The sequence below is a fragment of the Spermophilus citellus genome (genome assembly GCF_964194105.1).
Source record: "Spermophilus citellus genome assembly, chromosome: 5".
NCBI classification, from domain to species: Eukaryota; Metazoa; Chordata; class Mammalia; order Rodentia; family Sciuridae; genus Spermophilus; species Spermophilus citellus.
This window is the reverse complement of record NC_138186.1, coordinates 84,187,226-84,195,779: the sequence shown is the minus strand read 5'-3', so window position 1 is coordinate 84,195,779 and position 8,554 is coordinate 84,187,226. Positions and strand designations below refer to the sequence as shown.

The following is an 8,554-nucleotide window of genomic DNA, read 5'->3' as shown; positions in this document are numbered from 1 at the left end:
GTGGGCGGAACCTTGCCGTTTTATCCAATAGGTCTCTTAATCTTGGGAGCGTGCCTTGACCTAGTCGATGGCGTTGATCCTGTGTGGGTTCTTTTTCGGGGCGTGGGACTTCTCCCAAGGTCGCTCTTTGCGCCTGGCCCTATTAGCACCCACCTTGACTACTCAGCATCCTTGGAAACATTTTTAATCGTGCCTCAAAAAGCTAATCACGGACCGGGCATGGTGGTGCACACCCCTAATCCCAGCAGCTCAAGGGGCTGAGACAGGAGGATCGCGTGTTCAAAGCCAGTCTCAGCAAGGACGAGGCGCTAAACAACTCAGTGGGACCCTGTCTCTAAATAAAATACAAAATAGGGATGAGGATGTGGCTCAGTGGTTGAGTGCCCCTGAGTTCGATCGCTGGTACAAAACAACAACAACAAAACCCCTTGGAATTATAAAATTATAATTATAAGATTATAATCCCAGCGGATTTAGGGTGGCTATGGCAAGAGGACAGCAAGTTTGAGACACAGCCTGGGCTACTTAGCCAGACTGTGTCTCAAAATAGTTACAGTGGCCCTGGGTTCAATCCCCAGCACTAGAAAAAACAAAACAAAATAAACTTGGAAACAAGGCTGGATAAAAGCGGTGTACACTTATAATCCCAGTGACAAAGGAGGCCATAGCAGGAGGGTCGCAAGTTCAATGTCAGCCTGGGCAATTTAGCAGACTCTGCCTCAAAAATGAGGCAAACAAATAAGGATTGGGGATGTAGTTCAATGGTAGTTCCCTCTGGGTTCATTCCCTAGAAAAACAATAAAACTCTTGAAACAAAAGGTTGGGAAAGTATCCTTGCTATGTAACCACTGCTTTCATATATTTAAATCTATTTTTAAAATAATAACATTATAAAATCTAACACTTATGACAAAAACCTTTGTTTTTAAAACTGGCCCTAATTTTTAAAAAATGTATTTAATGACCCACAGTTTAAAAATTATTGTCTTGAAGCCAAGCACAGTGGCTACCGCCCGTAATCCCAGTGGCTCAGGAGGCGAAGGCAAAAGGATCGCAAGTTCAAAGCCAGCTTCAGCAATGTAACATGGCCATAGGCAATTTAGCGAAACTTGTCTCAACCTTAAAAAAAAAAAAAAAAAAAAAAAGGCTGTTATGAGAGCGCAGAACTCAATGGTCAAGCGCTCCTGAGTTCAATCCCTGGTACCATCATCCACCATCACTCCCCCAAACACAAAAGTCCTAGTTTGAGACCATGGCAAGTAGCGCAATTCTGTAATCCCAGCAACTCCCAAGGCGGAGGCAGGAGGTTTGCAAATTTGAGGCCAGCCTGGACAATTTAGCGAGATCCTATCTCAAAGTAATGGGGCTAGGGATGCACTGTACTGTAATCCCAGAGCTAGAGAGGGTGCTAAGCAACTCTGTGAGACCCTGTCTCTATTTAAAATACAAAATAGGGCTGGCTGAGGATGTGGCTCTGTGGTCCAGTGCCCCAGTGCCCGTGAGTTCAATCCCCGGTACATCCCCCATCTCCCCCTAAAAAAACAAACAAACAAACAAAACAAACAAACAAAAAAAATCAACTTCATCTTTCTTTTTTCTTTTTCTTTTTTTGTTTTGGGGTTTGAACCTAGGAGTGCTTAACCCCTGAACCACATCCCCAAGCTTTTCTATTTTTTAATTTTGAAACCGGGTTTCACTAAAATGCTGGCTTTTGAATTTGCAATTCACCAGCCTCAGTCTCTCTCCTCTCTATGGGATTACAGGCGTGAGACACCACGCCCAGATTCATTTTGTTTTTAATTGAATCGGGTAATTCCTTGGGCTGGGGAAAAGGATGAGTAAATGACATTTTGTTACTGTTTTCCTGAAGTGCCAGGAGCAGTGAGAAACAGTATAAAAAACGTTAATTCCAGGTAATACGAATATTTGTACTCTTCTATATTTTATAATTTTCACAAAATAAAGCAAAATCTATTTACCCCCCACCCCCACCCCAGATCTATGATAGCAAAACCGTTTGCTAGAAAAAGCGGTAGAATCTCTTATCCCAGATCCTGGCGACTGTAGGATTTTCAGATCCTTCAACCACCTTGCTTCGCTCACTGGGTCCCACCCCCTCACCACGGCCCAGCACCAAAAAGGATTAAGAGTTCACAGCCAATTTTGATGTAAGAGCCCCCAGAGGCTGTGTTTTGTTTCAGTAAGCACGCAGAAAAATTTCCACTCTCTGGTACTTTTGCCTCGGGTGTAACCAGAGTGGGTTGATTGCAGACTAATCCGCCCAATTGCGACATTTCCACTCCACCTTTTCGATCTCAGAAGGTGAGCCCGGCTTTTTGCCTGCTGCAAGGCGATTTCTTTGGTTCCTTTCCCTTTCTTGAACTCCGGGTCAGAATTGGCCAGGATGGTCTGTGACCCGTTTACTGAACCGATGTAGTTCAGTTGATTAGCATGCATGACACTCGGAATTCAACCCCGAGCACAAAATAAGAGGAGCTTTTGGGAAATGCGGTAGTGTTTCCCCTACCCATAGAGAATGGAAATGGTCTTTAATGTTCTGATGCAGCCCACCCTTGGCCAAAACTGCCCAGTCCCTCTACCCTTCCCCCAATCCCCGTACAAAAATTTGCCAGGGTCTTCCCCTCCAGCGTCCACCTTCATGACCACGAACTCTCAACCAGGCACACAAAAACACCACAAGCCGCACTTGGAGAAACTGACCGAAATCCTGTTGCAAGGGCAAATTCTGGACCCCGAGAAGAAGCAGCAGGCCCAGCTCATAAATGAGCTGTACTTTGTAAAATGGAGAACCAGGAAAGCTGGTGGTGTGATCCAATCTGAGTCCCAAGGACTGAGAAATCCGGGCTCCAAAGTCTAAAGGCAGGAAAAAAACGGACACCGTAGCTCAAGTCGCAACTGGGCCTACAATCTTCAGGTACTCTAGAGGCTGAGGCAGGAGGATCGTATTCCTGTCCAGCCTGGGCATTTTAATGAGACCCTGTCGCAAAATAAATAAATAAAAAGGGTTGGGGATGTAGCTAAGTGATACCCCTGGGTTCAATTTGCCAGTACCCGGGAGCTGCGCGGGGAGCAAATTCGCCTTTTCTTAATCCTTTGTTCTATTCAGGATTTTTTTTTTTTTTTTTTCAGAAAAAGGCAACTCCTCCGGGGTTAGTGACTTCTGTGGGAGGGTTACTGTTGCTTTTCAGGAATGCCTGGAGACCTTTCCTTTTCTGTTTTCAGCCTCCACTAAGTAAGACCATGTTTCCTGGCTCCTAGGTGATTTTGGCAAGTCGCAACTGGGCCGGTGGCGCATGCCTACGATCTTCAGGTACTCTAGAAGCTGAGGCAGGAGGAGCGTATTCCTGGCCATCTGGGCATTTCTTTTCAAGAAAATGTTTTTTTTTTTTAATGTTAATTTTAATAAGCCACACCCACATTTTTTTTTTTTTGTATTGGAGATTGAACTCGGGGCACTTTACCACTGAGCTACATTCCCACTTCTTTTTAGTTTGAGCTAGGATTTCACTTAGTTGCTGATGTTGGACTTGCCATATTCCTGCCTCAGTTTCCCCACATCGCTGGAATTACGTGAGTGTGCCATGGCGCCTGGACAGAACTCAGTTATTTAATCAAACACTAATCAAAATCCTGCTATGAAGATATTTTGTAGATGTAACTAACATGTACTATCAATTTATGTAATGGAGATTACCCTCAATAATCTAGCTGGGCTTCATTCAATCATTTGAAGAGTTTTAAGGAAAAACAGATTTCCTAGAAGGTGAAATTCTGCCTCAGAACTATAGTATCAAATTGGGCGTGGTGGCTCATGCCTGTTTATCCCAGGCACTGGAGAGACTGAGGCAGGAGTATCAAACTTCGAGGCCAGCCTCAGCAATTTAGTGAGGTCCTAAGCAACTTAGTAAAAAACCGTATCTCAAAATAAATAAAGGGCCGGGCACAGTGGCATAAAGCTGTAATCTCAGCCGCTCAGGAGGCTGAGGCAGGAGGATTGTGAATTTGAAGCCAACTTCAGCAACAGCAAGGTGCTAAGCAACACAGGGAGACCCCATCTCCAAATACAATATGCAATAGGCCTGGGAATGTTGCTCAGTGGTTAAGCATTCCTGGGTTCAATCCCTGGTACAAAAATAAACAAAACGATACAGCATCATCTCCTGCCCAAGAATTCCAGCCTACTGGCCTGCCCTAGCAATTTTCAGGCTTGTCAGCCATCACAATTACATAAACCAATTTCAAAAATAAATTAATTAATTAGATATGTAGGCTATTTAATATATCATTTATATACATCCTACATATCATTAAATAAGCACACAGAACAATCTGACTTACTCTTTTCAACAAAGCATTTCATTTCCAGAGACTTCCCTCAACATGCCTGTGACCACCCTAATTGCTAGCACTTCAACCTGTTCTTTTCCTCTGAAGCATTTAAAATTATTTGTCTATTAGTGAGCTCCCTGTGATTTTTCCCCCCCATGCTGGGGATCAAGCCCAGAACTTTGCAAATGTCTGGCAAGTCTCTACCACTGAGCTACAAAGCTAGACCCTAAAAATGTTATAATCAGTACAGCATATTTCTTTTATTCACCACTTAAAACCTTATCTGGTTTATAGTAGATGCTAAACAAATATTTAGTAAATTAATAAATAAACCTGTCAAATTCCCAGTGCTTTTATTTCCCGGGGAAGAAAATGTATAAATACATTTACTTTTTTTCTGAATTTAATTTTGAAGCATTTAAAAACATAGGAAGCAATTTAAGAGGTCATGTACTAATATACAGTTTAAGAAAAATTTTGCTGGGTGTGAGAGCACATGTCTGTGATTCCAGCTACTCAAGAGGTTGAGGCAAGAGGATCACAAGTTGAAGGCTAGCCTGGGCAACTTAGAAAGATTGTCCCAAAATAAAAAATAAAAATGAGCTGGGGATGTGGGTCAGTTGAAAAACACTTGCATAAGGCTCTGGGATCAATCCCCTATTAAAAAAAAAAAAGGAGGAGGAGGAGGAGGAAGAAGAAGAACAATAATGACAATGGAAAGAAAAAGAAAAAATAATAAAGTTTTAAAGTTTTAAATAAATGTGTTTCTTGCTGGCACTGATTTCATATTTAAAACACAATACAGGGGACAGGAGGCAGCAAGATGGTGCAGACTCAGGGCACCAGGAGGAAAGTCTGTTACTACTATGACGGGGATGTTGGAAATAATATTATGGACAAGGCCACCCAGCGAAGCCTCACCGAATCCACATGACTCACAATTTGCTGCTCAACTATGGTCTCTACCGAAAAATGGAAATTTATCGCTCTCACAAAGCCAATGCTGAGGAGATGACCAAGTACCACAGTGATGACTACATCAAATTCTTGCGCTCCATTCGTCCAGATAACATGTCTGAGTATAGCAAGCAGATGCAGAGATTCAATGTTGGTGAGGACTGTCCAGTATTCGATGGCCTGTTTGAGTTCTGTCAGTTGTCTACTGGTGGCTCTGTCGAAAGTGCCGTGAAACTTAATAAGCAGCAGACAGACATCGCTGTGAATTGGGCTGGGGGCCTGCACCATGCAAAGAAGTCCGAGACATCAGGCTTCTGTTACGTCAATGATAATCGTCTTGGCCATCCTGGAACTTCTAAAGTATCACCAGAGGGTGCTGTATATGGACATTGATATTCACCATGGCGATGGCGTGGAAGAGGCCTTCTATACCACAGACCGGGTCATGACTGTGTCCTTTCATAAATATGGAGAGTACTTCCCAGGAACTGGGGACCTATGGGATATTGGGGCTGGCAAAGGCAAGTATTATGCTGTTAACTACCCACTCTGAGATGGGATTGATGACGAGTCCTATGAGGCCATTTTCAAGCCGGTCATGTCCAAAGTAATGGAGATGTTCCAGCCTAGTGCGGTGGTCTTACAATGTGGCTCAGATTCCCTGTCTGGGGATCGGTTAGGTTGCTTCAATCTGACCATCAAAGGGCATGCCAAGTGTGTGGAATTTGTCAAGAGCTTCAGCCTGCCTATGCTGATGCTGGGAGGAGGTGGTTACACCATTCGTAATGTGGCCCGGTGCTGGACATACGAAACAGCTGTGGCTGTGGACACAGAGATCCCCAATGAGCTTCCATACAATGACTACTTCGAGTGCTTTGGACCAGATTTCAAGCTTCACATCAGTCCTTCCAACATGACTAACCAGAACACGAATGAGTACCTGGAGAAGATAAAACAGCGGCTCTTTGAGAACCTGAGAATGCTGCCCCATTCACCTGGGGTCCAAGTGCAGGCCATTCCCGAGGATGCCATCCCAGAGGAGAGTGGTGATGAGGACGAAGAAGACCCTGACAAGCGAATCTCCATCTGTTCCTCTGACAAACGAATTGCCTGTGAGGAAGAATTCTCTGACTCGGATGAGGAAGGAGAGGGTGGCCGCAAAAACTCTTCCAACTTCAAAAAAGCCAAGAGAGTCAAAACAGAGGATGAAAAAGAGAAAGACCCAGAGGAGAAGAAAGAAGTCACAGAAGAGGAGAAAACCAAGGAGGAGAAGCCAGAAGCCAAAGGGGTTAAAGAGGAGGTCAAGTTGGCCTGAGCAGACTTCTCCAGCTTTGGCTTCTGGCCAAGTTCCCCACCTTTTTCCTCCAATCCCTCAGATTTTTATATTTTCTATTTCTCTGTATATTTATATAAAATATATTAACTGTAAATGTCCCCAGGGACTAGATAGGAACCAGGGCCCTGATCCCAAGGCAGCTGTGTTGAGGAAACTTCCAGCAGTTGCCTTGTTCCCCATCCCTCTTTAAGTCTTTTGAACCATCTACAGTGCAGATCTGGGTGAAAAGGATGTAACCATAAGAAAAATCCTAAAATGACAAGGGTCTGTTTAGTAGCTTTGGAAAGGTGCCCTTACCAAGTGTTCTAGAAGGGATGGGTGGGTCTTCAGCGACCCCCTGTACTTTTCAGACTCCTAACATCAGCCATCGGTTGTTTTCTTACCTTCCCACTGACCTCAAGAGAGCCAAGAAACTCCCACTGCCCTGTCTTCCCCCCAGTTCCACAGGTGAAGGTTGGTAGTCTAGCTTCCTTTCTAAGAAACTATTTTCATTTTTGTGAGACTTTGTAATAAAATGGTAAATTTCTATAAAAAAAACCCACAATACATAATTTTCCCAATTTTTTCTCACCTTGAAAAGTCTGTTCAAACTCAAACCATTATATGAAGTTCATGTTCTTCATGATATAAGCTAGTGGATCACAGTAACTCATTGTGATTTTTTAAAAATTTGTTTTGTTTTTTACTGGGGATTGAACATAGAGGTACTCTACCACTGAGCTATATTACCAGTTCATTTTATTTTTTTATTTTGAGACAAGGTTTTATAACAGGGTTCACTTGATGCTTTGACTACATCCCTTGTGGCTTTGAAAATTACATATTTTTTTTCTTTTCCCAACCTTCTTCTCCCTGATCTTCTTGATCTTCTTTTCTCTAATCTTTCCCCTAATCTTTCCTCCTCTTTGATCTTCTTTTCCTTAATTTCCTTTCTAATCTCTCCTCCCTAATCTAATTTTCTCTGAGCCCCCTGTTCCTGCTGATGGGCAGAATCACAGCCTTTGGAACAGGAGTCCACTGTGTTTCTCTTTTGCTAGCAAAGCAATAAACTTTTTCCTTTTTTTAAAAAAAAACATGTTCTCATTATAGGATTGGCACTGGGGACAAGGACCAAGCTTTCTGCAACAGTCTGACTAAATTGCCCAGGCTGGCCTTGAGCTTGCAATCCTCCTGCCTCAATCTCTAAAACTGCTGGGATTACAGATGTGTATCAACATGCCCAGGGCCAATGGCACTTATTCTATACCACAGAACTTTAGAGTTTATATATGGTACTGAAAATGGTTGGCTACTGCTTCACATATGTTGCATTAATTCTTCTTCTTTTTTTCTTTTTGCATCTAGGATTATGGTCAAAGAACACTTTTTTTTTTCCCCACTGGGGATTGAAAACTCAGGGCCGGGGCTGGGGATGTGGCTCAAGTGGTAGCCCACTCGCCTGGCATGCGTGCGGTCCGGTTTGATCCTCAGCACCACATACAGACAAAGATGTTGTGTCTGCCGAAAACTAAAAAATAAATATTAAAATTCTCTCTCCTCCCTCCCTCTCTCTCTCTCTCTCTTAAAAAAAAGAAAAAGAAAAAGAAAATTCAGGGCTGAGGCTGCCTGGTGACCTTCCTGCTTCAGCCTGGGATTATAGGTGTACCTCACCATACCCAGTGCTTTCTTGAAAAGTTTTGTTTTGTGTTTTAACAAAAGATTTGGTATAGCCAGGTGTGATAGCTCATATCTGATACCTGTAATACCTGCAACTCTACTTGGGAGCCTGAAGCAGAAGAATCATCAGTTCCAAACTAGCCTCAGCAATTTAGGGAGGCCCTAAGCAGTTTAGGGAGACCCTGTCTCAAAAGAAAAAAATTAAAAAAGGGCTGGAGATATAGCTCAGTGGTAAAGCACTCCTGGGTTCAATCC

The 8,554-nt window shown here is 43.2% G+C and overlaps 1 pseudogene across 1 annotated transcript; it reads left to right on the top strand.

Moving 5' to 3' along the window:
* Positions 1-5,173: 5,173 nt before the first annotated feature.
* LOC308648745 (histone deacetylase 1-like) lies at positions 5,174-6,652 on the top strand (annotated as a pseudogene). The gene has a single exon. The product of its transcript is annotated as a histone deacetylase 1-like (transcript).
* Positions 6,653-8,554: the final 1,902 nt, after the last annotated feature.